Source organism: Tursiops truncatus, chromosome 16 (genome assembly GCF_011762595.2).
Source record: "Tursiops truncatus isolate mTurTru1 chromosome 16, mTurTru1.mat.Y, whole genome shotgun sequence".
Taxonomy (NCBI): Eukaryota; Metazoa; Chordata; class Mammalia; order Artiodactyla; family Delphinidae; genus Tursiops; species Tursiops truncatus.
In genome coordinates this window covers 19,868,909-19,878,699 of record NC_047049.1, presented here as the reverse complement: position 1 = coordinate 19,878,699, position 9,791 = coordinate 19,868,909, and the positions used below count along the sequence as shown (strand labels likewise).

Sequence of the window (9,791 nt, the reverse complement as noted above, 5' to 3'; positions counted from 1 at the left end):
CGCGGAGCGGCTGGGTCCGTGAGCCATGGCCGCTGAGCCTGTGCGTCCAGAGCCTGTGCTCCGCAACGGGAGAGGCCACAACACTGAGAGGCCCGCGTACCGAAAAAATAAAAATAAAAAAGTACAGGCAATACTGGAATAACTTAGATGTCAGACATATAGGCTGGTTAAATAAATGGATATGCTGCCTCTAGAAATGACAGTGATGATCTATGGGTTTTTTGTTTGTTTGTTTTAGAGACGAGTGCATCTCTTTTTTTTTTCGAATTTATTTATTTATTTTTGGCTGTGTTGGGTCTTTGTTGCTGTGCGCGGGCTTTCTCTAGTTGTGGCAAGCGGAGGCTATGCTTCATTGTGGTGCGCGGGCGTCTCATTGCGTTGGCTTCTCTTGCTGCAGAGCACGGGCTCTAGGCACGCGGGCTTCAGTAGTTGTGGCGCATGGGCTCAGTAGTTGTGTCTCACGGGCTCTAGAACGCAGGCTCAGTAGTTGTGGCGCACGGACTTAGTGGCTCCGCGGCATGTGAGATCTTCTCAGACCAGGGCTCGAACCCATGTCCCCTGCATTGGCAGGCGGATTCTTAACCCCTGCGCCACCAGGGAGGTCCCTATCTATGTTTTTTGACATGGAGAGATGCTTGCTCCACATAGTATTAATTGAGAAAACAATAAGTAAAAAATAAACAGCATTATGATGTTGCACTGGTTTAAAATGCATGACACTGCGTTGGTGTAATGCATATTTTTAAAGTCTGGTAGGAAAAACAAAGTGTTAGTGATGTTTATCTCTAGGTGATGAGTGTAGTGATTTTTTAAATCTATATCTTATATTTTTAACAGCAAAAATAGATGTCTTGTGTATTTTTTTAAAAGCATAGTCAATAAGGATTTTCTTAAAAAATGTTATCCCTCCCTCTCCCAAAGTGATGCAAGTATTGTCCTGGATTGAGCGACTGAAGAAAAGCCAAATATTCCTGAGTAGGAAAGGATTAAAATAAAAATTCTTGAAAGATAAAAAATAAGATTTTTTTCTGCAATGACATGTGTTATCTCATGGTGGGATAATTAACACAAGTCGTGGAGAGAAAATGGTAGAATTATATTTAATTGGTTCCAAAGGTGGTTGTCTATTTCAGCCTTTACCTCTGAATAAAATTAGCAGACAGATGTAACCTGTGTGAACTTTTTGCCTTCTTATCAAGAATTACTACAGGGATAATATATTAGGTAATTGTTCCACCTATTATATGATATCTTATTTCAGCAGTGTCTATAAAATTCAAATAAAGAGAAATCTCAATAGTGTTGGCATGATAAAATGAAAATTATTAATAAGAATAAAGTTCACCATAGACAAATATATTAAAGAACAACAGTATGTTAAGTGTTGGCAAAATTATACTGCAAGGTCAATCAGTTTCTCTAAAGAGTTTTTCTTAGTGAGTAATTAGTACAAAAAAATGCCGATGACTCATATATCACAGATAGTGAAGAAAATTGAGGCATGTGTGACAGGAAGCAGATGGATCATCTAATTATTTTTCAATTACAGGTAACACATTGAGTGCAAAAATCTGCAAGTCATCCATCTGTCCAGCTGTTTCTTATAATAAATAAATACGTTATTCATTAGGGTAGCATGTCATAAAAAGCAAAAATAAAAACAGCCCACGCACAACGTATATGCCCTGAATGGAACCCCAGGAGGGAAGAATGGGTGAGCCTGTGTGGGTGGAGGCTGTAGGCGCCAGGAGGTGGGTGCAGCAGAGGACGGTTAGTTGCCTTTAGACAGGGACTATTAATGGTTGGGAAGTTCCTTTTTCGGATAGATGAAGTCCGGTTTAGTAATCTGGGTGTTTCCCAGCAACAAATATGTATGGCAAACTATCATCCAGCTTGCCGATGTATAATAAAGTTTATTACACCCATTTCAGACTCTCTGTGCAAACTTGCAGTGCCATAGAGCTGATGGAGAGAGATGTGAGCCAACCTCCAGTGCTGTCATTAAAAATGTTTTAACTGAAACTTTTATTGAAATAATTGTAGATTCACATGTAGATGTCAGAAATAGTACAGAGATTCTTGTATACTTTGCCTAGTCTCCCCAGTGGTGATGTGCAGAACTGTAGCATGATATCACAACCAGGATACTAACATCAGTCTTATTCAATTATTTATTGACTGATTTTTCAGATTTCCCCAGCGTGTTTGTACTCGTGTGTGTATGAGTGTGCTTAAATTTTGAAAATCTTCATCCATTGAATTATAAGAGAGGTCTTTATTCTCAAGATTAACAGCTGGACTATTATGTATTCTCATAGGTTCCCCCTGTTAGAGTGGGAAGGGGTGAGGGGAGGTAGGGGACACGCTGAATCAACTCATCAAATAGCATATATTTATTGACTGCTGACTATTTTCTCAGCTGAATCTTAGAAATTTGTCCTATCGTTAAGTATTATATGCTAACAAGGATTTATAGAGAGTGAAGTGCTACTTGCTTTCTAAACAGCATCACTATAGCTCATACATCTGCTCTACACCCTCCATCCATACATCCCTAGGCTGGTGTATCCTTCACTATCTGTCCAGTGGCCGCCTTTATTCAAAAGCTATGTCTCTGAAAAATCCAAAGTTAACTGAATTTTATGCAATGCTAAGGGTTTAGGTACTGGCCTCAGACAGATCTAGGTTCAAATGCCAGATCTTTACCTGCCTGGTTTTGGACGATTTATCTAAACTCTTCCAGGAATCAGCTTCCACATCTGAAATATGGGGCTAATAAGAGCCCTTATCTCATGGGATTGGGATAGTAAATGAAACATTTCCTGCAAAGCACTTCTCAAGGAGTTTAACACATAATATGCCTAAATACATTATTATCTGTATATTAATGTTACATGGCTGTAGAGTCAAATAGTTATATTGCATTTTCTTATGATCTTTAATAAATACAAGGAAATTTTATTTTGAGGAAAAAGCAGCAGTCTTTTGTAGAGAGAGGAAATTCTGTGTCATCTGAATACACTATTTCTCAGTGCCATAGTCTTGGTAGTTTGAGACAGAAGCTTTCCTTAGAGCAGGACATTTGCACTCATGATTGTGTGTGGGAAGAGGACTGGCATGTCCATGACACACATCTCTCTGGTGGGGCATGAGTTCAATGCCCTTGATCTCCTCCATGGTGTGGTGAGTGGGCTACACAGATGTCAGTTACTGTTTTGTGGGGACCCAGGCTTCTATGAGATGTGTTGGTAGGACTAGTTCATGGGTAAATTTAGTGACAGTATTCTCCACACCGGGCATAAGGACTTACGGTGTGAAAAGGATTTTGGGGTCATTTCTAGGCAATATACAAGATGTAGTCTGGACACCAGCATATTGAAATTTGGGCACTGTGCTGTGATTTTTTAGGACAATTGGCAGTCTGCTTCCGGCACTAACACTCCCCATCCAGGATTTCTGGTTGGGGCATGTTGATATTCTGGTTGCCATGTTCTCCTCTCAGCAGGCTTCAGGTTGACTGCCTGGTGAAGAGTCCAGAAAGAAGAAAATACTGTTTGTAAGCAAAATATAAAGGAAAGAAATGGCACTGGCTGCAGATAGATAAAGAATAGAAAATCTGAGCCCATTTTATTTTGCTTTCAATATGTTTCAAAGAAGAAAGCAAGAAAGAGGGTTAGTGTCATGGAATGGTAGGTTTGGGGTGCTGCTGGACTACAACTTGCTTTGCTGTAAATGAGGTTAAGGATGGGCTGCTGTGCATGAAGGGCAAAACTGCACAAGACAAATATCCACTAACAGTACTTTAGCAAAATCAGGGGCTTGACTTTGCACCAGCTCCTTTTCCATGGGAATTGTCTCTGAGATAGCCACCATTTCTGGAGCACTTACTATGCTAAGCACAGTGTTAAGTACTTTCAGTGAATGTGGAACTGGTAACACGGGCCTCATTGCACAAAGAAAGGACAGTTCAGCCATTTACCTGAGGTCACCTGGCAAGTAAGTAACCAACTGGACCTAGACTCGAAATGCTGGTAAGGTATTTGAGTGCCCAGATCCCTGGATTTCAACAGTTTGAATATGCCTTTCTGCTCATTTGCATCTGTTCCAGGAACGTCTGTTCTGCTCCGTCTGTGCACGGCCTGTTTTCACACATCCCTATTGTCTCTCCGTGTGTGAAGAAGAGCAGCCAGTTACTGCAGTGTGTGGCCATTTACCGCTAATGACTCCAGTGGCTCTTTGAATGGAAGGTAGGCGCTGCCATTGATTCATGAGACTCTAAAGTTGCAGTTCCTCGTGGGTCAGGTCCCGGCTGCCGTGTGACGAGGCAAAAGCACAACTCGGGACTTGCTTGCCTCTGCTGTGGCAAGTCCTTCCTTCAGTCAGGGGTGAGGCAAGGTGGCAAATCCAGTTTGGAATCATCACAGGGGCTGTGAGGTGGCTCCTCACCCCCTCTCTGCAGCAATGCTGGAGTAAAACATGGGGGAGCATGTTTTATTCTACCAGGAACCAGAATTCCATTTAGGGAGGGAAAGACATACATGGAAAATCCAGTGTTTGTTGCCAAGTGGGACTCAGGGACCTGGGAATCAGATGGCATCAGGGATTTCAAAGAAAAGGCCCATGTGCCTCTGCCTGGACACAGGCAGGAAGAGGATGAACAAGAGAAGAAATCAGAGGAGAAAATGGATATGGGGCTGGGTCCTGAGTGGTGAAGTTGCCAAAAAGTTCTTTGGAGAGGAGAAATCGTCCACCTTGTTTGCTCTGTGATGTGGATGTCGAAGTGACACCCACTCTATGAAGCCATGCATGTTTCATGGGAGTTGTAAGTGTGGGTGGGAGGTGGACGAGAAATCAATGAAGGGGCTGAACTTTAAGTCTGCGTCAGTGTGAGGAACAAGAGTATCGAATGGCAAATCTGGAGCCCAGGACATAGAGGAGGCCACAAGACTGTCAGTCCCTGGGGGGTTCTCAGAAATAGCGAGAAGGGCTTTGGACTCCCACAAGCCATGGAATTGTGTATGTGTTTTTTGTTTGGATGGTTGGTTGGTTTTTATTAAGACTGTATTTTTTATAGCAGTTTTAGATTCATAGCAAAATTGAAGGGAAGGTATAGAGATTTCCTGTATGCATGCTGTCCCCACACATGCATAGCCTCCCCCATTATCAACATCCCGCACCAGAGTGGTACCTTTGTTACAGTTGATGATGTGCAGTGACATCCATAGTTTACATTACAGTCCACTCCTGGTGTTATACATTGTGTGTTTGGACAAATGTATAATGACATGTATCCAACGCTATGGTATTATACAGAGTATTTTTACTGAGCTAAAAATCCCCTGTGCTCTGCCTATTTATCCTTCCCTCCCCACTAACCCGTAACAACAGCTGATCTTTTTACTGTCTCCATAGTTTTACCTTTTCCAGAGTGTCACATAGTTGGAACCATGTAGTGTGTAGCATTTTCAGATTGGCTCTTTCACTTAGTAATATGCACTAAGTTGCTTCCATGTCTTTTCATGGCTTGATAGTTCATTATTTTAGCCCTGAATAATATTCTGTTGTCTGGATGTACCATAGTTTATTTATCCGTTCACATACTAAAGGACATCTTGGTTGCTTTCAAATTTTGGCAGTTATTAATAAAGCTGCTATAAACACCCATGTGCAGGTTTTTGTGTGGATGTAAGTTTTCAACTTTGAGGGATAAATACCAAGGAGCATGATTGCTGGATGATATGGGAAGAGTACATTTCGTTTTGTGAATCACCAACCTGTCTTCCAAAGTGGCTGCATTCCCACCAGCAATGAATGAGGGTTCCCATTGCTCCACTTCCTCACCAGCATTTGTTGTTGTCAGTGTTCCAGATTTGTGTAGTGGTATCTCATTTTAATTTGCATTTCCCTGATGACATATGATGGCATATGATGTGGAGCATCTTTTCACATGTTTATTTCCCATCTGTATATCTTCTTTGGTGAGGTATCTGTTAAGGTCTTTGGCCCATTTTTTAAATCATAGGTTTGTTTTTTTATTGTTGAGTTTTAAGAGCTCTTTGTATATTTTGAATAACAGTCCTTTATCAGATGTCTTTTACAAATATTTTCTCTCAGTCTCTGACTTGTCTTCTCGTTGTTATATGTGCTTTTTAAGGGAGGGCACATGTTCAAAGCCATCTACCTAGATATCCGTGGTCAAGGGGCTCTTACTAACATCCTGGTTACATAATTTTTTCTTACATATCTTTAGTTAGGGGCCTAGAATATGTCATTTGGTTATAAGTATGGACTTTGTAGACTCAGATGGGGAACTCTGGGGAAAGAGAGTTGCTTTGCTTACGAGGGCCACCCAGGAAAGTTAGTCACACCAGTCTCCATCTCTGGCTATGTCATGCACAGATGACATCTCTGTCTCCTGCCAATCACTGTGTAAAGAAAACGGCCACTCACTTGAAGATTCTCAGAAGTACCACGTGTGCAAATTCTGGGCTCTCAGTCCCTGAGAAACCCACTTGCCTTGAGTTTAAAACTTAAATTTTGTTGAATTTTTAATGCCAGTTTTATTGAATTCAGTCAAAAAGGGAAATGCACAAACCTATGATATATGATCCTATTTCTAAGTAGTGATTTAGTTTACAGTTTTTCTTTGAGACATAGCTTCTCTTTAAAGTACATATTTATTCAATTATTTGGGTCTCTGGGCAAGTGACTGCCAAGGCCAAGGCCTCTTCAGGGAAGAACATTACTGGGAGTGGAAAAAAACCCAAGGAGTTTTGGATCTGCTTGTCAGGTACACAGATTGTGGGTTTTCTAAATGAAAGATTGCAGTGTCACACCAATAAACTAGCAATAGAAAAGCACCTCTGTCTGTAATTGGAGGATTGTGAACTGGAGGGATTTGGACGCAGTCTTAATGTGAATCAGTCGGTTGTTGCAGAGGAACTCCGCATGTTCAGTAAAACCACCTAACGAAAATCACACTCAGTTCCTGGCCATGGGACCTGATTCCAGCCCCTAATTTATTTTTATGACATTTGGTAGTAGGGAAACTCACTTTAATACAACAGTTCTGTCAAGGCAGCTTTGGCTTGCTACGTGCATGCAAATGCCTGGCTAAATAGCTCAGCAAATCCGTCACTATTCAGAATGGGTAGGTGCACTCCTGAGAGAGGAGGGAGAGCAGAATCACTGGACCACAGCCTGGTGAGTCAACAAAATCAAGAGTCAGAAACAGTCTTTAAGAGAAAGTGCAGGTGGGGAGGGGAGCTCTCTGGAGTTAGAGTGCAGGACTTGGTACCCAGAGGACAACCTTGGTTCCATTTCAGGGCTCCATTTCTCCAGCACCCACCTCTTCTCGTGTGTACATCCTCACCCTCACCTCAACTGCATTTCAGCTTCCTTAATGATATAGATGACTGTCATTTTCTGAAAGGAGTCCTGTTTTTATTTTTCGCTTCTAGCAGTCCTTCTATCCTCATCACTGCACATACATTGGTCAAGACACCATTTGAGACTGTAAACCAGGTATACTGTAAATTCAGGTTGCACTGCAGGACCCAGGAGCTCCACAACAAAGCACAGGCAGCCTCCTGTCTGTCGGTTTGAATCCCACCTGTTCTTTAGAGTACATTTGTTCCACGTAGACTCCCCTGACTACCTCAACTCACAGGAATTGTGCCTGTCTTATTTCTTAGAGAACAAATAATGGTACACTTCTTCAGACACATCTTAAATTACCTTAAATTACGGTTATCATTTCATGTGTGTATATATTTGTCCTATCAGGATATATGTTTGTTCTCTCTTCTTAATTATAACTCATAAAGGCATCAGACCTTGTCTTTAAAGTAACTAGCCCCTGCATAATACTGTGCAGTTCCAAAGCCACATCTCCTTGGCCTCCTTGAGGCCAGTTTTAATCCCCTTAAAATCCCATCAGTAAATGCGCTGTGTTCACCCATCCCAATGAAAAATTCAAAGAAGTCTATTGGAAAAGCAAAATATAAAATATTAAATCATAATGTGTCCATGGAGACACTCAGACATATGCTTATAAATCTTCCTGGGCTTCCAACATGAAAGAACGTTTAATCTGTTTCACTCCAAATGCTCTCATTCACTTCAATATTGTTCGTAGGGAAAGAAGAGCCTATGGGGTTTGTGGAAGTTGGCTTTTGCAATATTCAATTTTTCAGGCTCCATGTAAAAATGTCCCAGAGTTAGTTGATTCAAACTTACTTTTACAGGGCAGAGACTGGAAAATCAGCAAGGAGTTTACATGAGCTAATTCATTAAAGAGCCCAGCAGGCCTCCCTTTAGAAAAGACCAAATAAAAATCCTAGCATCAGAATCTTGAGAACTTTGCTCCAGGAGTTCTTTGCAAAGAAGTCATTATATTTTATAAACCTTTAGAGTACCATAATTGCCCTGCTTTACCTGGGAATGAAAGGTTTTGCCAAACTGTCTATTGGAATAGCTTTAAAATCTCATTTTTAAGTAGAGTTTATTGGCTTTACATTGGGAACATTTTGGTTTTGGGAGGACAAAGGTGCCATCTGCTTGCACTTGAATTTGTTCTGACCTGAGACGTTAACGACATCCCTCCCTGAGAATAAGTGACGATCATGATTTACCATGATTAACTAAGCAGATGACTGATTTTAGCTCAAATACTGTATTAGCAACCTGTCCACAAGCAAAGAAAGTCCTGGGTTGTTCATTTAATTCCAAACAAAGGGAAGATGCATCTAATAAATTTGCTTTTGCCACTTCACTGAAAATTTTACTGATGGGCACAGCTTTTTCTTGCATTTAGGTAGAAGTTATTTCAAGCCTTAGGAGAGTTGAACTCTTGGAGGAAAGAGAAGAACACACTGTGCTGTGGAGGAGAGATCAGGATAGTCAAGTCTCCCGTGGAATTCTTGTCTGTAATTGCAGAAGCAAATAATGCAGGTCAGACATCATTGCAATTATTTCAGCCCAGTTCCTGCACAAACTCAGTGCTCCTTGACCTTTATTCATACCCAAATCCCATACTATTCACCTCCCAGGCTATACTCACTCAGTTACCTGGCAAATTCCATATGTCAGGATTGGGCAGATCTTCAAGAAAAAAGACAGTGCTCATCATCGTTTTTAGTATTTACTAGTATCAGGACTTGGTGTGGGTGACTGATGACCCTCCAGTAATTGATCTAGGCCAAAGTGAGCTGACTCATCAAGGTCACGTTCCTCCCCAGGGACAGCCCTCATGCAACGACTATTTACTGGGGGACGGAAGTAAAAGCCAGCCTCCTTGCTTCAAAGAGGAACAGCTCTGAAAGGACAACCAGTTTCAGAGATCCTTATAGAATCAGTACTCTATATGATTTCATTGTACAATGCAACTTCCCTCCCTGCGCAATCTTGCTTCCCTCTCCCATCCCAGGTATTGTTCCTGAAAGCATTCCCCAATAGTGCTATTGCATGCAAATCTGAGAATTTTAACATCTATATCCTGGGTCACCTAACCTACAACAGTTGCAACCGGAAGTGATCCAAGTGGGCAGATTCCAAAATGAAATGCTGGTGCTGGATTACTGACAGACCAGCAGGGTAGCAATGAGGACCCCCTCACTGGTGGTAGGCAGAGCAATGAAAGCCCCTGACATGTAGGTGCAGTAATTGTTAAGCACACTTGACAGGAGTGCACTGGTGGGTGCAGTGTCTCACACATTTGAAAGTTTCATAGGAAATAATAATTATAAGGACTTTGGGTCTGGAGAGCTGTTGATGGGGACAATAAATATGAG

At 41.5% G+C, this 9,791-nt stretch overlaps 1 pseudogene; it reads left to right on the top strand.

Annotated features, from left to right (window-relative positions):
* Positions 1-4,538: 4,538 nt before the first annotated feature.
* The window catches only part of LOC101338671 (nitric oxide synthase-interacting protein pseudogene), a 65,769-nt pseudogene continuing 60,516 nt past the window's right edge, over positions 4,539-9,791 (top strand).